A 21,149-nucleotide genomic window follows, 5' to 3' on the forward strand; every position below is an offset into this window, starting at 1 on the left:
AAGCTGATAACATCTGGGGGGATATTCGTATTGCTGGGAAATTAAATACAACTGGTAACTGAGGACAGTTCTTCTTTTGGCGATATATCTGTTTTTTGTTTGTATAGACATATCCTTTTCTATTAAACTGGACTCATTAACAAACTGTTCTTGGTTCAATTTAAAATAACTCCTGAACTTATCTTCTATCAATAAATTATTCATTATTAACAAAAAAAAAAGTATATATTTTAGTTGAATATTGAACCAATAGACCTTCTCGGTTCTTTCGCAACATAGCACAACAAATCTTCATCGACGTCTTCTTCAGTAGTTCTTAGAAGTACATTTCTCGGGCGCCATACTATCAACTTCTGTGAAGAGACAAGTAAGAGATGTCTCAGTCTCCTGTCTTTAATGTCTGTTTCGTCGCTTGTCTCTGTCGCATGCATCCAAATCGTACCTTAAAAAGGAGATTTTTTCTGCTTTTGAAGCCATGTTGCCGAAGGACGTACAGTAAAAGCAATGAGTTTTACGATATGTTAATGCAGGTAACGTAATAAAACTAAACGAGAACAACTTTTCAATAAAATATAAATTTTGTTTCTTGAGAATTATGTTCAAACCATAGAACGAAATCGCATCTCATTAATTAGGTCCATATAGTTCTTTCATTTATTTATTTTAAATACTTTGAGGAAAATTAAATATAACATTACATGGCAAGAGAATTCAAGTGAAACGCTAAAACCCATAATGTTTTGAACTGTTGAAATGTATTGATGTCATGTAAATAAGTAGTAAATGTAGTCATTAAGTAATTTGTCTTTCTTTTTCGTCACATATAACTCTTGAAACATCAGAAAGAAAGGGGAAAGACCTATGTAGGACTTTAGCCATGGGTAATGTAGTTTATGGAGTTTATTATGCGATTTCTAAGTCATAAGCCTATAAGTGATGTTGGCAATAAGCATAATACATGTTCTGAGTTGGTGCTCACCACTAAAGAAAATCATATTTTGTAAATGAAGAGCAGATACGCTGCGAAATAATTAATTTATAGATGAGCCACACGGAAAAAATAATTCGTCTGCGCAAGCGTCAGGTTTCCCACCAGCAGGACCGGCGGGTATCACTGTACTACTGCTTAAAATCATGTGTTATTGACTCGGGCCCGTCTATAGTACAAATAACAGCTCGGATCCATATCATACTGTGACTCTAATTGGCGATTACTAATTCTACATGCAAACCCCACGTATAGCAGGAGAAAGTCAACGAGTGTTTTAATGTAGGAATACGCCATATTTATTTTTTGTATTTGGTACACCTTTAGTAGAATTAAGACTGTGCTGTGGAGTACAGATCATGTAAGGTCCGGAGACGTCAGTAACGATCATTATATATTGCTCCAGCAGAGCATTCTTATCCGGAATGATCGCTTCACAAATATCAACAAATAACACACAACAAACATCCTTCGTTTAGGATTGCCAGGAAGCGTTAGTTTTTTAGGGATTTCCCTGAACTTCATCCCGTCGTCTGTAATAGGAATACCCAGTCCTTTCAACAGTAACCATCACTGGATGTTTCCGTGTGGGTAGATATTTAGTTTTTAAATTTCACATGTAAGAAGCAATTTCTGATCATCTGGAGCTTTTGTAATGCCTAATGGAACATGAAAAATCTCCTTTTTATGAAATGAAGTTAGAGAAATGGTGGAGTAAAATGGAATATTAGTGGAATGAAATTTGTATTGTTAAGGAAAATGGGAGTACGCCGAGGAATTCCTCATCCTCTAATCTGGGCCACTACAATCACCAATCAGCCAGCACCGGGGGGGGGGGACGAACTTATGTTAGCACAATATTAAGTTTGAGGAGTAGTACAGAGTTACAAGAGGGACGTGGCGTACATTACATAGAAATTAAAAATTGCACTCTTCAAATACAGGAAATAAAAGTATTTTATTTTGTTCTGAATAGAGACATTTAACAGTCAACTGAAGAGACACTATAATTCAGAATGTCACGTTTACAAGAAATACCTAATGAGAAAATAAATAAAATAATTAGTGGAAATATAAATTGGTATGGTGGATGAAATAGGCTATAACGAAAACCGCAAGATTATACCGTACGTAGTCACGTTTGACTAACGGATGGGAAAAATTCATTAGCAGTCTTACATTGAATATGGTCTGAGGCAGACCTGCAAAACCCGTACGTAGGGGAAATATGACGTCAGCTTCATTCTACTTCTATAGTGGATGATCGAGTTCTGCTAGAGTTGTTGACATTCTTTTTGTGTGGAAGGTCCATCAGGGACGGCACTGTAATTTTCAAAAAGGATTGTAATAAAGTCATTGTACTTATACTGTAATGCGTTTCAAGATTTACTATTATGCTAGATTTTCTGTCGGTAGTTTCTTTTTGTTTTCTTTGCACCTAGCCTGATTTAGATTTTCCAAAACTTTCCTCTTATTATCACCTACGGAACATAAATTTGTAGTATTTAGTAATAAACCTTGAAAGTTAATATAAATGTCGCTATTCATTTCAATACAAAATGAACACAACGAGTGATGTCCTTAATTTAACAGTATATACTGTTAATAAATAATCAATATACAGTTCGTGACAATGAACTTACCCGAAAGTTTGTCTATTCCATAATTCTTATTATGGGCTTTGTTGAAATGTGGTTTAATATTGGATTGACGAGTAGAAATAAATTGGATGGGACGTACTAAATAAGCAATTCTTTCGTCTTCTTCAACAACAAAATAATCATATTCCCATGTCCTTTCTTCAAGGATTTAGATTTTGCCATGTTCCAGTTCTCTTCAAACTGCAGTACGCGTATTGTGTATTTATTTATTTGGCTACAGTGCATTACAATGTTGAATAACAGCATTAACCTTCGGTCATATAGCTATCACTCACTTATCAACATAAATTTATATTCATGTATAGGATAGGGTAAGGTGGTACATTATGGATATAGGTACAATACGGATCACGCTAAGATTAGCGTAATTTTCTACAAGACTATTGTTGGTAGAACTGTTTTGAGCAGTGGGTCAAAAAGGAGGATCCTTGGTGTGTTTATCGTGTGAGTTTCAGTACAGCTGTGCCTTTCATTAAAGCTCTACAATTTATTTTGCATAGCAAGGTAAATACTTGCACATGGAAGATATTCAATTTATAAAACTGCACAGTATTTAAGTTCCTGGTGTAGCTTCAAACATAGCAGAATCATTTTCCTTTTTATACAGTTTTATGATGCCTTGAAATAGACGACTGTAGGTGCAAGTGTTGTCACCTATTGTTTCATTGTAACAATGAATGATCCCCATACATTTAACATTACTAAAGTACAATATGGATCAGTAGTCTAGGTACAATATGGATATAGCCTAGTAGTACAAATGGGATCGGGAGAAGTTAGACGATTATTTATTGTTGTAATTATTTTGATATATAGTCCTACGCGTATATTTTATATATTACAATTTTTTTTCGTTTTGTTGTTGATTTTAATATTTTTTTCTTACATGTTCATGGGTAGATGTCAAGGGTAAAAACAGAACCTAAATGCAGACGAAAGTGGAAGCCATCGGTGATGAACACTGCAATTAAGAGCGTCAAGGAAGGGTATTTGTTTATATGTGAGGCTTTCGAGTTACTTTTACTGCACTCCATAGAAAACTGAAGCTTAAAGAACAGAGAGCTACTGGGTGAAAGCTTCGTGTAGGAGACGCAATAGTCTTGGTTTAACACCTCTTCAGGAGAGGCAAGCCGCATTTAACTTTGCAGAGGGAAGTCAGGTGAAACACCCATGGAATACGGAGAACAGAGTTGTAGGGATTGACTGGTTTCTCGCATTTCTAACGAGGCATTGAAATTCGAGTGTAAGGGAACCCGAGTGTCTGTCACGTGCCAGAGTTCAAGGATTAAATAGGCAATCAGTTGCGTATTTTTTCGGCAACTTGAAAGAAGTTACGGACCAATTTGAATTGTGTAACAAGCCTTATAATGTGTCCTTCTAAGATAGTATATCAAAAGGGGAAATGAAAAGTTGTTGCTATTATCAACGCAGAAAGAGAGGAAAATGTAACCATCATTGCATGTTGTAAAACATCCGGTGGATTCATCCCTCCAATAGTCATTTTTGAAAGTGTTAGGAAACACCCAGAATTTCAGGACAGCTTGCCTCCAGGCTCGATAGTGGCAATGAGCGAGTCAGGGTACATAAATGAAAATCTCTTCGTGGCATGGTTGAATCACTTCAATACATATAAAACCCCAGGCAGAGTCTTGATAGTTCTGGACAATCATTCAAGCCATGTGAGTTTGCAAGCCTTGGAATATTTTCAGATGAATGAAATGAATTTTTAGGGTTACCGCCACATAGCACTCATGTCTTACAACCATTACACAGAACATTGTTTAAGTCACTTAAGACCAAATACCATAAGAATGCAATTGAATGGATACATCGAAATGAAAATCTGTCGAAGAAAAGATTCTGTCCCATATTCAACATGACTTGGAACAGCACGGATTCCGTAGGTGCAACTGTTAAAAAGTTTTCAATGTACTGGGATATTCCCATTCAACGATGACATTGTTCCGGAGGAAAAATTTGAACGTGCAGTCACGTCTATATAATCAAATAATGATGCCGAAAATAATGCTGGTCATGCAAACGCTAGCACCAGTAGGCCCCAAACCTCTGGAGAGCCCTTAAGCAGACACACAAATGCGACCAAGCCTATAGTTTCAGAAACTGGATCATCCACTAAAACTAGCGGCAACTTCTCAAGTGACAACTTCTCAGGTCATAAAAGTTGTTTTTCGTCACCAGAGGATACAATAAAAAATTTGTTGCCTTCTCCACCTAGAAAGGAGTCGTGCCGAAAGCGGAAACTGCAGACCTCTGTCCACCTTCCTTCCCCACAAAACATTGTAACTGTTAAGAGATGTCGCAATGAAACCACAAATAAAACCAAAATCCAAGGCAAGAAGCGCAACAGTGCTAAAAGGAAGTGTGTTGGTGTCATCACGGAATCACCAAAATGAAAAGATGTGTGTGGATTCTGTTTGCTGAATTATTATAGTCCGGAATCCATAAGGAAAGGGGACTGGATTTGTTGTCAAGGGTGCCAAATGTGGTATCATGAAATCTGTGTAGGTGGAAAAGGTAAAAAACAGTTTATTTGTGTCAAATGCCAGTGATTCTATATGTACTATGTAGGGATCCGAATTGTACCCACTGAGGTACATTATGGATCATTTTTTGTTAAATGTAACTTATTTTTCAGTGCTTAACTTAAGTGAAGTAATTTTGTTTAAACACTTGTATCATATCAGAAAATGTCCAAAGATTATATAAACATAAAATCATAATGCACAGACATGCGTGTTGGTTGGAACAATAAAATCTGTCTTTAGTGATCCATAATGTACCACCTTACCCTATATAATATATATATAGGTAGACCTTCTTACATTATATGCACACATACATTTTAAAATTTATTTATTTTCCTCATTCGTTTTCTCTTACTTTCCTAAGGTATGTTCTTGCGGATTTTATTATCTGTTCATTTGTAATTCTTGATAGCGTATTGTGTACCTGCCGCCACAAGAATTAATGTTGATTCAACCGAGCTCAACTAAAACGCTATGACTACACTGGTAGAAAAGGTGGGTGGGGTCGAAGGGATACGAAGGCAGTCGGTCTGAGGAACTACAGGTTTGGTCCGAGGGATGACCAGAAAGGAGACACAGCAAGAGTTGGCTGGAGGCTGTGAATGACGTTATGTGAACAAGAGAAATATAATATAACTGTAATATTAATTGTATTCTTAATATTGTAATTGTAATCCCCTGGGAAAGGGTAAGAGAAGGCCTTATGGCCTTATTTATACAGGTTAAATAAATAAATCTTTTTTATTTTGTAGAATGTCAGGAAAAGATATAGGCTACTTGGAACCTGGAGACGAACATTCATCAGTACAGAACGGACATTGTAAAATAATTTATATTTGGATTCATTGATTTTGGCATCCTACGTTGGTTATTAGGTTATTATGTTAGTAAGCGAGTCTAGGGGCTGACCTAGGGACGAGTGGGTTGCATGCTAGAAACCTAGGTACGCAATGAACTTTAACGTAATCAGACGTTGTAGGTTTCGGAATGCGCTTAGCTTAAGGGTTAGTACGCTATAGATCGTTATAGGTCGCAGTGCTGAGTTATAATGACCCCTCCAAAAATCCAATTCAAGCGAGCCTAGCAAAGCGTCACCTAAACGAAATCACAATAATCGTGTTGACACTACATTATTTTAAGGAACTAGGAGAAGAGATTCAGTTAGCTGTGCTAATGTACAGTCCTTAGGTCATTCCCATACAGGTCATGGAGGCCCACAGAATTGTGGGAGATAAAAGCTCTACCTGTACAGACAATCGACACTAGATGTTAATTCTACGTGCCCGCCGACTTTACCCAGGAGATCTATGAAATTACTCCTTGTACTCATTCCTGTTCCAGGGCCATAATGCTACCGGAAGGATTAGATGAATGGAGAAAATCCATGAACACACGGGAATCGAATCAGGCTTGCAACGTTACGCCTTAACCGCGCGCCTCCATTGTACAGTTCTATCAACACTTAATTCATACATTAGAGTAGGTAGAGTAGAGCGATTTCAATCGAATTTGGGGAAATTGTCTCTAGATTAAATAATATAACATGTTTCCACAAAACTATGTTGTGAATTGGAAGTTTGCTCCATTGTCTCTAATATGCAGTATGAAAATATTTCTTCAGAATATTTTAATTTAGCTGTTTTAAACTCGTATTTCTTACGAGCCCTCCGAGTTCGGATGAATCCGATCACATGTCAGTGTTTCTGATCGTTGAAATTAAACACGTGAAAGACACACAAAAAGCAAGTTATATCATTCTAATACAATAGTAAACATTTATCTATAATTAATAACGTGTTTCTGAGCAATTGATCATTGGTCTTGAAAAGATTTTATAAACCCAAGCATAAAAGCAATACATTCAGTGTTCAACCCTGCCTGAAATATTCAATCACTTAACTTATAATCTACATACATTTGTCAAAAATAAATTGTTTTATCCCTTTGACTCTTTCACAAATCTTATGGTACCACAGTTGTTTGCTTTCCAACAAAATGAATCCATTCCCCTATCTCAGGCCTGGACAAAAGTCGATCGGGATCGACTGGTAGATCGCGGCTTTTTTTTTTTTTATCAATATTGTATTCTTAACTTGTAATATGTTGTTTATGAATTTACGATGATATAACAACACTGGACTTTTTATGTTTCCATTTTGTACAATATTCTGGTCACGAGACATAATCATATACTTTGTCTTTTCGGGATTTACTTCCAAACCAATCGCTTTACTTGCTTCAAGTAACATTTCCGTGTTTTCCCTAATCGTTTGTGGATTTTCTCCTAACATATTCACGTCATCCGCATAGACAAGAAGCTGAAGTAACCCGTTCAATTCCAAACTCTGTCTGTTATCCTGAACTTTCCTAATGGCATATTATAGAGCAAAGTTAAAAAGTAAAGGTGATAGTGCATCTCCTAGCCTTAGCCCACAGTCAATTGGAAAAGCATCAGACAGAATTTGGCCTATACCGACTCTACTGTAAGTTTTACTGAAACACATTTTAATTAAACGAACTAGTTTCTTGGAAATACCAAATTCAATAAGAATATTATACAAAACTTCTCTCTTAACCGAGTCATATGCTTTTTGAATCTATAAATAACTGATATACTATACCCTTATACTCCTATATTTTCTCCAATATCTGTCGAATACAAAAACATCTGATCAATAATCGATCTATTACGCCTAAAACCGCACTGATGATCCCCAATAATTTCATCTGTGTACGGAGTTAATCTTCTCAAAAGAATATTGAACAAAATTTTGTACGACGTCAACAAAAGTGATATTCCTCGAAAGTTACCACAGTGAGTCTTGTCCACTTCTTAAAAATAGGTACAATTATGGACTCCTTCCATTGTTCTGGTAGCAATTATAAATTGATCGATATTGGAATTCCACAAGGTACAGTATTAGGACCAATCTTATCTATAATATATATTAATAATTTGTTGAAAATTGATCTAAAGACATATGGTGGTAATATATTTTCTTTTGCAGATGATACTGTACTAACATTTAATAGGTAAGATTAGAATAACACTTATTTAAATGCTAGCAATGGAATTAAAGTAGTGAAAAATTGGCTTGACTCTAATCTCCTGTCCTTAAATACTAACAAAACTACCTATATTCCATTTTCTTTAACAACGAATGGTTTACCTCCATCTATGAATAATTATCACTTAGTAATACATAATATTTCATGTAATGAATTAGCAAATAATTATTGTAATTGCCCACATCTAATACCTTCCACACAAGTTAGGAATTATTATAGACCAGCATTTACGTTGGGATAAAAAAAAATGATTTTATGTATACAAATATAAGAAAGACAATTTTAAAATGCATAATACTTCGAAATTTTATCACTAAGGAGGCATTGAGAATAATATTTTTAGCATTGGTAAAATCATTAATACAATGTGGTATAACAAATTGGGGTGGAGTAGCATCATCTGTACTTAATCCATTAACTTTGTTACACAGAAGATCAATAAAAATTTGTCTACTAAAAATATTGATTACCCAACAAATTTAATTTTCACAGGTTTAAAGTATTAACTATTTAAGAAATTTATAAACATAGTTTACAAACTAACTACCACAAAAATGAAGCAAAACATAAATCTAAACGACATGAATATCGTACTCGAATCGAAGACAAAAGTCTACTTTCCCATTAATTGAGCCTAAATGTCATACAAGTGCAGCTTTTAAGCGTGGTGCTAGTTTCGGTCCAAGACTTTATAATAAAATTACAAACCATTTTCCAAATTTGAAATATTTTAAAATTGAAGCTTTTAGAAAATAATTTGTAAAATTATCCATGATATATTATATTAACAAATGTATTTATTTTACCTTTTATTTCTGTCGACTATATTCATGGTTTTATTGAATACAACTGGCTTCCGTCGGATTGTCAATTTATATTAAATTTGTATTTTTATCTCTTCTTCTCTTTCTTCTTTATTCTTGCTCTTATGTTATATTTATTGGTTTGAATTAAGTTACTTTATTTAGTAAACTGTCCTTGTAAATTTTATGTTACATTATTGACTAAGACACACCGTACACGAGCCTGGCTCTTACGGTAGTGGCTAGAAACATTTTTGTTTTATAAATGTGATTTGTACTCACTAGCTAGCTAGTTAAATAAATAAATTTGGAATTGAACGGGTTACATCAGCTTCTTGTCTATGCGGATGACGTGAATATGTTAGGAGAAAATCGTGACGAAATTCAAATACAAACTGCTGAGCCATTTATACCCGAACCCACACTTTCAGAAATCGAAATTGCGATAGAAAGTCTGAAAAAGTACAAGTCTCCAGATATCGATCAAATTCCAGGAGAATTAATACTGTACAAGAGGATGGAAGCACATTATCTAGCGAAATTTATAAACTTGTACTTGCTATTTGGGAAGAGGAAATTGTATTGATTTAAAGAGTTACAAGAGTTACTTATGAATTAACAGTAAAATACTATGAACCATTAATTAAGCAATTCGATACAAATTGTAATATATATATATATATATATATATATATATATATATTTAAAATAATATTAAATAGTAGGAAGGAATTATTATAAGACAATTGTGAAAATACAGCGTCATAAAGCTAGCAAGGAAACTGTTTCAAATACATGTGGATAGCCTATGTGAAGAAAGAAGCCAGGGACAATGTACTTGTAAGTTATTAATGACAATACCAGATTTTTAAGAACATAAAGGTTTAGTGATATTACCAGATTTTTAAGAACATACAAAAAGTGCAAGAGCTAGTATTCGATGCCACTTACATGTCAGAAAAAATATTAAAAATAAGAGTTCAGAAACGTAAGGTACGTAAGAACGAAGGAACATTACTTGCGACACTAGGCAAGAAGCAGAAAAAAGAACAAATATGCATGATTTTGAAAACTATGAAACATGGCTGGGAAAAAATATCACCGTTAATAAATTAAACATGTCGAGCTAATCGGTTACAAAACATTGCAAGAAATGGGAGTGTAGAAATATGAGAACATAGTCCGAGATGTGACTACTGAGAAACATTAAGTTATTATGTTAAAGGTGTTGTAATGGAAAACACTATTGCAGACATTTAATTAAAGATTGTAATGACTTTCGGCTAAGGAAGAATCAGTGTCACAAGATAGCTTATACTGTAATTGAGGAAGGTACCGTGTCTAAATAGAGCTTGTGTATTGTCAAAAACTATGTGATAACATCAGACATTTTGCATAGTATAATAGGAGTTAACGAAACGTTTATCTCTGATTGAGGTTCTGTTTGCTATGTACATTAAGGTGGAGTGAATCTATACATGACATTGTTTTTATCTGTTTTTTAAATGCAATAGTTGCAAAAATATGTATTTTTATTAAACTTAGGAATGTGAAAAGTATGGAGTTTCTATATTTAATTTTTGAGGTCCTCCAAGGTTTTGAAGTTTCCAAAAATTATAATTTTTAGTATTTTTGTACATTTGTTCTATTATATTGTTTTTCATTATATAGTTAGTGAATTGCTGTAAAATCACATATTTAAACTTTATTTGGAAGACTTTAAATTGGGGTTGCAATATAAAGTATTTTTGAGGAGATCCAAAGGAGAAATATATATAGTATTTTACATAAAATATGATAAAAAATTCCATTTGAACCAATTTATTTATTTAGTTAGAATTTACTTTTTGCAAGGTCGTATTATGATCTAACTAAAGCTTACATTTGGTTTAAATTTTTATTTCGGAGTAATGAAGAATAATCACAACTGAACCTTATAATTGAAGAAAATAATTGTTGAAAAACTTGCAGAAAACATATCACAACCAGTAATTTTACTTTGTTTCAAAGGAAGCTATCTTTTTTGCAAGATAGAAGTCTTCCTCTGATGGATTATTTCTTTCTGAGTGGTAACTAAATTAAGAGGTCCAATTATCATCTTTCTTTCTGTTAATTGATCTTGTAAAAAAAAATATATCTTGTTTTGGAATACGGCGGTCTTTATCAGAATTATTACAGTATTCAATTTTTTTTCCATTTGCAACTGCATATATGAGTTTGTTTGCTTCTTCTTTGAATTTTGCAATTTTGGCACTAGTTGTCGTCACTATGTCGTTTCTTATAATGTTTCATTAAATTTTGTTTCATCATGGTAAGCACAAATCAGTTGTAACATTCTTGTATGACTGACTGTCGGAAAGATGTCTTTACCCAGATTTCCTTAGTTTTGATAGCAACTGTATAAGAAATCTCTTCAACAGTTGGTTCTTTTGATCTCAAGTCATGTTTTAATTCACTTTTTACCCATAGATTACATTTTATTACGTCATGATAGATAGGTAATTGTGATGGTTTCAGCCCCTCCGGCATTTCGAATACAGGGCAAAGGTAAGATTTTTTGTCTTAATTAGAGCCATTGTTCTGATTTAACCCATTAACCCTTGCACACTCGACTACATTAGATTTTTTATTGGCGCCACATTGATTCAATATTAATGATCATCATAAATATATCATGTAAGATGTTAACTAAACTAACCAACATTTTATCCTCCTTCAAAAATAAGAATTCATTAAGGTATCGTAGTTCGAATTAGTTAGGTATAAAATGATGTCGCACTGTATAAAGAATATAATTAATTTTCCGTATTATAATGTCTCGATATTGTTACTGATTTGTGATTTAGTAGTGTCAAGGTTACTACTATTGCATCGCACAAGAGAAACACAGATTTAAGTAAACTGACTGGAGCAATATGAACTGAAACGGCTGCGGTCTGCGGTCTATAAATAGACCGCTGTGCACTTATGATATCACGTGAAAATAACAGTGGAGAAAGGTGTGTCATTGCACTCTGTACTACAACAGTTGATATCGGCAAGTGACTGTCGGCAGTAGTACTGTGCTATTGCAAGTAGATTAGCATCTGAAAGATGATTAGCATGTGTTATTGTATGCCCTAAATTGGAAATAAATGTGATACGGTGTACGTCTGCAGTGTATACATAATGGATATATTCCTTTTTACTTCTAAGTACAGTGGTCTATAAAATATGCAATAATACTTCTCAACCAGTAAAGAAAACCATGCATCCTATTTTCACCAACATATTACAACAGTAAACAGGAAAAAATTCAATATTGTAATGGCACGATATATTGCTGTCCCGTGCTGTGACGTCGTGGTCTAAGGCATCCTGTCTAGGACTCGCGTTACGGAATACACGCTGGTTCGAGTCCTCATGGGGGAAGAAATTTTGTCACGAAATTTCGGCCAGTGTATGGGACCGGTGCCCACCCAGCATCGTGATGCACTTAGGGAGCTACGATAGGTAGCGAAAATCCGGTTTCGCAAACCAGCTATAACGGCTGGGAGGATCATCGTGCTAACCACACGATACTTCCATTCTCATTGGATGATCGTCCACCTCTGCTTCGGCATGTGGACGTCAGGTCAGCAGCCGGCTGGTCGGTCTTGGCCCTTCATGGGCTGTAGCGCCAAGAATTTACTTTTTTACGATATATTCCTTCATTTTCTTTCGTAATATTATGTCAGATGGTATCACTTTTGACTAATTTCTTCTGTGGCCAACATCACATTCAGGTTTTATATTCCCTGTGTAAAAAAATCTCTGGTAAGGACACAGCTGAAATGACGTCAGTAATAGGCACGACTTAGTCTTAGGCAGCAGAGTTGTGCTGAATGTGCTCGATTGCATTGTACATCCTCATGCTCGCGACACATAATTTGATGATTTTTTTTAGAAGTAGAGACCTTTTGCTCCATCTTCAGGATCTTGGTTTCAGGGTTACAGAAACTGTGAGAGAAAACAGAATGGATGCCTTTGCTCTTCAGGATACGAAATTACTACAGAATGCAGTACGAGAGTCCCACGATTATACATTTGACACTAATAGTGAAATTCTGTTTGTGAAGTGGGATGACAACAGATGTGTATCTGTAGGATCAAACTTTGATGTAGGGGCTTCTGCAAGCAGGTGGGATAGAAATGGAAGACAGAATATAAGTGTGCAGCAACCACAGGTCATATTTTTTAGTAGGTTATTTTATGAAGCTTTATCAACATCTTAGGTTATTTAGCGTCTGTATGAGATGAAGATAATAATACCAGTGAAATTAGTCCGGGGTCCAGCACCGGAAGTTACCCAGCATTTGCTTATATTGGGTTGAGAGAAGACTCCGGAAAAATCTCAACCAGGTAACTTGCCCCGACAGGAATCGAACCCGGGCCACCTGGTTTCGTGGCCATATGCGCTAACCGTTACTTCACAGGTCATAAAGAAATACGGTAAGTACATGGGATGGAGTGGACCATCATGATTGGTTAGCAGGGAAATATGCCACTTCAATCCATGGAAAAAAGTGGTACTGAGATCTCTTTGTCAGAATGCTGGATATGGCTATAGTAAATGGTTGGATTGTCTACAGAGAAATACATGGACGAGACTCCCTGGACCTACTTGACTTCCGACGATGCTTGGGTGTCCAATATCTCTAAATGTTTTCGAACTGCAAGGGAATAGAGCGCCCTATTTCATCACCTCGAGGAGTGAAATTTGGTATGAGGATAGATAGTAGAGGTCATTTCATGGCAAAACGACCCTCTCAGAAACACTGCCGGATGGAATGGTGTAAATGCAGACCAGTAACATTCCGCAAGAAGTGTGATGAAACTCTCTGTCAAAGATGCTTTGAGCCTTACCACACTCGGTAAAGACAGATATTACTAAAATAAATGTGTTTCATTATAGCTGCAGCATTGTATTGTTGCATTAAATACTAAACTGTCATAAATAAATTTATTTATATTGGTGTAAATGTTTCTGGTTATACTACATTAAATACACAAAAAATATATTTACTTTATTGCAAATGAATACGTAGATATCATAAGTGCCCAGCGGTCTATTTATAGACCGGGTGATTTTCAGCTACTTGGTGCACGGAAAAATAAACAAAACATATTCTTAGCATCTTATGGATTAAATTTATGAAATAGTTATATAATTTTCGTTTTTTTAAATAAAAATAATTTGGGCGTTAATGGGTTAAATACCATGCAACATAAGAAGAATGAATTTTCATTAATTATATTAATTATATTATATCTAAGAGTTTTGTGTTTATGCCCAATTTTCTTATGAATTCAGGTTTCTGTGACGCTTCAGGATGAAATAACAGGGGACCAAAAATATGTAGAATCTTTTAACATGTACTTCTTATATTTTCCTGGTATCCTGTTCAGATTAAACCACTAGAGAATGTTCTCTCGCTAAAAATTCTGAACCTCCAAATTTTGTGAAAATTAAAAAATATGGTGCTCTTGGGGCACCTCTAAATATTACGTTAGACAAAAAATATGTTGCATTGTTCTTTATGATATTAGTCCACATCTCACTTGGCAATATGTGTTAGAGGAAGAAAATTCTTAAGTCTGATGGCCTATGTTAACTAGTCAGCGATGTATGCAGCGGAGGGGAAAAGGAACTGGCTACCCTATTCCATTTCTTCTGGCTTAGTTGCCTCATAAAGGATGCCTTAGTGGTGTCACTTATGAGGTTCAAACCTGTCTTCAGACAGACAGAAACGAAAATTTCTTGCACACTCTTTATTCGGACTGTACCGCAACACTGATTTAACCAAGACACAGACTTTCAGTGGCCCACCAGTTACGCCTTACTCGCTCATCACCTTTGTATTTATTGTCTTGAGTCAAAATGAAGCTGTGAGTGAAATAATGTCAAGAAACAGTTTTGTTAGTGGTAATAATTTTTCAGTAGCTGTTCTTGTTAGGAGCATGTTTATTAGCTTATGTCTGTTATAACATATTATTGTTTATATGATTATTATTAGCTCTCCTGCGTAACTCACTTGCTATGAAAGCGAATCTATAAACATACAGTTGCGAAATATTATCAATTACTTTAGGAAGCCTAGTAATGTCACGAAGTCTTTATCCGTGTAACGTTGCTTGACCTATAATGTCTAGAACTTGGCGTAGTATCTGCGATGGTTATCCACTGAATCACTGACAAGTCATTATTATACCTGATAGATTAATTATAGGTGGCCGCTAAACAAACTTTCGTACCGACACTTCACTTCCAAATTTCATAAATCTTTAAGAGAATTAGGAGGTAAAACTTGAAACAAAGACGGGAGACCAGAAATAGTGCTAATAATTCAATGTATATAATTTGGACCCGTGACCTGGTAACCCACCTGAACAGCTGACCCATACTCGGCAAGCGAGTTAGCTAGAGCGGTAGACATCATTACCATTTGGTAGTGCCATATATCTTGTTGCATGTCATGTCCACATGAATCACCGGGGCCAAGGGGGTTGCCATTAGCGTGGGGAAGATCGCCCCACTATCCTCCCTAGCACTGCAGAAACTGAAGCGCTCACAACGACGTTTATGAAATTTTGTTATCTCAACACCTATCGCTATTGTAATAAGAAGCCGGAGATAATCACTACTTAGGAGAACTACACCCAGTATGTGGAGTACAGCTGCAAAATTAACACAGCAATTATGGAATTCATGGCCAGCCGCGCTGCACGTAACAATTAGGTGTAGCTTTGACGTAACATGGAAGCTATGGTTGTGGGTTCGAATCTCATGTCGCTTGCGAATTTTCGTACTCTGCCATTTAGACGTTTTTTGTCGCATGGGGTGTAGGATCCTCATCCTGCTGACCTCAGATTACAGACTTTTGCCACGTGTCTGCTAATTTTTAAAGCTGATACGATAAAGAAATACGGAATTCTTTTTTTGCTGTGACTCAACTGATAGCAATTTCTCTTTCTCATAGGTACGGAATTTACTTTCTTTGTCTTATATTTATTTGTGATTTTCAGTCGGTAAAGTCCATCATGTAGGGTACAAAATTATGTATAAAGAAGTGCCTTGATCTCAGTACATTACGCTTACCTATATTCATAGCCATTTAACATTATTATAGTACTATTCTCTGGGATAAATGTAGTTCAGCTTCGAATATGTTCAAACTTCAGAAAAACAATTCGAATTATATATATTTTTGGTACTGATTTTAGGGTTTATTGAAACCCTTATTTATTTCTTCAGGGAATCTTATAATTTACATTGTTTGTTATAATATGTTAAAAGTATGTTTCTAACGTTATAACTCACTCAGCCGTATATATACATTACACTAGACTCCCACTAATCCGACCCTTGGTAATCTGGTTTCTCCATAATTATCCTACCTCCTTCCATTGTACATCCTTATTACTTCTACTGTAATAGTTTTCTGGGAAATTTGTGTCGGTGTCATACGTTATAATAATAATAATAATAATAATAATAATAATAATAATAATAATCCTTGGCTTTACAGCCCACGAAGGGCCAAGACCGAACAGCCGGCTGCTGGCCTCACGGCCACATGTCGAAGCAGAGGTGGACGATGATCCAACCAGAATGGAGGTATCGTGTAGTTAGCACAATGACCCCTTCCCCAGCCGTTATAGCTGGTTTGCGTAACCGGATTTCGCTGCGTATCGTATTTACCCAAGTCCATCACGATGCTGGGTGAGCACCGGTCCCATACACTGGCCGAAATGTCATGAGAACATTTCTTCTCCCATGAGGACTCGAACCAACGCGCATTCCGTAACGCGAGTCCCAGGCAGGATGCCTTAGACCACGACGCCACTGCGCGGGACGTCATACGTTATACCGTACTGTATTTCTTATAAAATAGAGATAAAGTCAATCCCATGACAGACCAAATTGGCCCAAAGGTGGCGAAAGGTGAAGGCTCCAACTTTACAGACAATCGAAATTTAATGGCAGTGGGATGTTGTACTCTGTGCCCACCCCCTTTACCCTCAAGGAAATGCCTCTTGTACCCATTTCTGTTAGAGGCTGAGTAGATCCCAGAGGCATAGTGCGACTAGGAGGATTAGATGAGTGGAAAAATCCATGACTCCATTGGGAATCTGAACTGCGACCTACGGCTTGCAGCGTTACGCCCGTTTTAACCGCGACACTACCGCGCGTCCCAGTGATTACTTAAACAGTAGCCTATATAATGTATACATGTGCCAGCCATGTGTGGAATGTTCTAGTTTCGATTCAGAAGTGCAAGTTGGCGAAACTCATATAACATTAAACTTTTTTAGACCTAAGCACTCTCAATAACCTTGCACTATCGCTAATCCGGCACCTCTCTCTAAAGGGAATAACCGTATTAGCATATCTACATTATATAAGAAATTGTGACAGTATTCTACCTGAACTTGGTTCATTTTCAACTACACAAAATTATTTAATAATAATTATGAATTATTATAGTACCGGCATATATTGTTTACCTATTGTAAATAGATGTTTGGATTTTAATATTAGTAACAAAGAAGATTAGAGATGTTGGCATAAACAAGATTATTATGATAATGCAAATATTGATTCACTAGGCTGTGTCTCAAGGCAACTTTCACCTTTAAACAGAAACGCAAATTTTCTAAACATTCATTATCCAGATAAAAAATAATCCACCATTCCATTCATTTATTTGTGTAATAATGCATTATATTAAAAAAAAAGCCAGAAATTAAAAGTAGCTACATATTATGTGATCTTAGCTACCTGCAGTACAACATAAGAAAGATGAAAATGACATCAAAGTAACATGATACACTTAAGTTTATATTATATTTCTTAAATTAGCGTACATTAGTTCATTCTATCTTATTTGTTGAGGAGAATCTATTGGATATAATTCTGGCTAAATTGTCACAGTTATGCCATCATTGCAGCCAAGTACCATATAAAATATCACAAAATTGTACATAAAAATTCTGTGTAGGTAGTTAGTTTCGTGAAAATGTATATCATGATTTTGTATTACGTTAATATTTGAATCGTTAATGAGGGTGATTTTGAAAGTTTGTAAATCAATAAAATAAGAGCAATAGCTGAAAACAAGAGTAGCTGGGAAGGAACATTCTACTCCAAGATCGCCTTTCCGTCACAGATGTTGTTTATATTTTCCGGTATTTGAAATGAGTGGCAATACAATTTAGGATTCAAGAATTCTCTAAGCTAATTATAAAATGTTTGTTTAAAAGTTAATTATAGCTTGTCAATTTGTTTACGTTCCATTCATTCGTTGTGATTTGTAGGTAGGCCTTTTAGAAATTACTGTCACTGACAGATGTTATGATGTCTTTCTAAACTAAAGAAATAATTTCACTTATTAAACTAAGCAGCTCAATTAAGATGCCATTTGCCTCCCTATTCGGAGTTGCGCTCAGGCGCGGGTTCGATTCCTTTTTTGGCTGATTACCTGATTGGGTGTTTTTTTCTAAGTTTTCCCTAACCGTAAGGCGACTGTCAGGTAATCTATGGCGAATCCTCGGTCTCATCTCGCTATCACCAATCCCATCGACGTTAAATGACCCAGTGGTTGATACAGCGTCGTTAAATAACAAACTTTAAAGAAGATGCTTGAACTGCAGGAAGATACGGCTGTTTAAATTCATGAAACAGAACATACGCGTGAAAGAATTGCATTCATTCTTGCAAGTTTAGTTCATTTCTGATTAATTGATTTCAATGTAGTTTTACCAGAAAGTTTTAATGAGACCATAATTTAAGCTTTGCGCTCTAGTTTAAGTGGTTATACTCAAACATTATAAATAAAATATTTCGTCGTTGTTCCTGCAATAACTCCTATGTGCAAAATATAAAATTTTTCAATAGGAAGAAAAAACACATTTATTCATTCTATGCCAGTGGTACATAGCAGATTGTGAATTCTTACATATTCGAAAGAAAGAAAGAAGGAAATTTAATTACGTATACGAGCTTTTATTATTTGTATCACTATTTAAGTTATTTCCTTACTTACTGGCTATTAAGGAACACGGAGGTTCATAGCCGCTACGACATAAACCCGCTATTGTTCCCTATCCTGAGCAAGATTAATCCAGTCGTTACCATCATATCCCACTTCCCTCAAATCCATTTTAATATTATCTTCCCATCTACGTCTCGGCCTCCCCAAAAGTCTTTTTCCCTCCGACCTCCCAACTAACACACTATATGCATTTCTGGATTCGCCCATACGTGCTACATGCCCTGCCCATCTCAAACGCCTGGATTTAATGTTCCTAATTATGTCAGGTGAAGGATACAAAGCGTGCAGTTGTGTGTTGTGTAACTTTCTCCATTTTCCTGTAACTTCATCCCTCTTAGCCCCAAATACTTTCCTAAGCACCTTATTCTCAAACACCCTCAACCTAAGTTCCTCTCTCAAAGTGAGAGTCCAAGTTTCACAACCATAAAGAAAAACCGGTAATATAACTGTTTTACAAATTCTAAGTTATTTAACAGAAAAAATCTGAAAATCGATAAATATGTCACATAGGAGTTATTGCAGGAACAACGACGATTTGCAGTAATTCTAGAAATTTCTTTTACAAATCTATAAGCAAATGAATGTATAGAAACATTTAATGTTTGTATCAGGCTACAAATATTCTATATAGAAATTGTTTTTTCAAAATTTCGAAAACGTACGGAAAGCTCCATTATAAAAATAGAGAAATCTTGATTTAATATACCACATTTTTATGAGGAAATGTGAGACGTTATAAAATTTTAAATTATATGAAAGAAAAGTTGGCAAAATAAATAAATACAGTAACTAGATCACGCAAAATTCGATATAATTACAAGAACTTTCTTAATAATATTAATGAGCATACTTACCAGCGAAGATTTTTCAGTGTTGGTTGTGGAGGTGGATTTGATAAATATCTCCCTTACGCCAAAAGCAGTAGCAATGAAAAATTAAGGAAAATAGGAAGGAAATTGAACTATATAAATGTCAATGTTCTCGCGTCCTTGCAAAGTGTGTTGGGGCTGTGTGTAAATCTATGCAAGTTCCATTCTAATGACCAATTGCCTCACTTCTAAAAATAATGTTTAAAGAAATGAAGAGGAATTAAAATGCTCTTTACATTACGAGGACGAGAATGTTCACATGACGGCGACTGAAAGAATATATTTACATATAATTATTCGGACATACATACATACATACATACATACATACATACATACATACATACATACATACATACATACATACATACATACATACATACACACACATATACATTGAATTGTTCGAAAGGTTTGATCATAACTTCGGAAAAATGTAGAATATATTTTTAAATTGAACTAGAATATATTTTGAGCATAAATCTAATTCCAAATCTTACAGACCTATATTAAAGTTAATTTAAAATGTGTGTTAACAGGCTATAAAAAGAAATAAAAAGTTTAAAGAGGGATTTAATTCCTGGTGTCAACACTTTGTCCTTGGCACTTTGAACTAATTTTTCATAAGAATTTTAGTGTTAATTTCAACTATTAGATTGGGACTGACACATGATATAATATACATTCGCACATACATATTCATTCGTATTCCGTCAACATTTCTCCAGTTCGTCATCATTCCATAGAATTTCCCGATCTCCTGCTGGCGACACACAGCGGTGGCTGGCCTAGGGACGAAATATATTTCACTCTGTACCGATGCAGTATATGCAGTACATTCCTAGTATAGACAATAAATGTCTATCACTAAAGTATTAACGTGAGTTGTAACCTTCAATCAGGTGTCCCTACGCCGAAGCCTGTTACATGTACCGCAGCCAAGCAGCAATACACACAACGGTAATGCACATTACGAACCCACCTGTGCTATTGCAGTCATCCCACACGGGTCATGACGTCATTTATACTCCGTGCACTCTAAACCTCATACTGGTTACTCTGTGTCCCTAGGCCGAAGCCTGCTGATTACATTGTAAATGCATTGCGTCTTCCGTTGTTCCTCAGACCATTTAGTTTCTA

Source organism: Periplaneta americana, chromosome 7 (assembly GCF_040183065.1).
Source record: "Periplaneta americana isolate PAMFEO1 chromosome 7, P.americana_PAMFEO1_priV1, whole genome shotgun sequence".
Lineage (NCBI taxonomy): Eukaryota > Metazoa > Arthropoda > Insecta > Blattodea > Blattidae > Periplaneta > Periplaneta americana.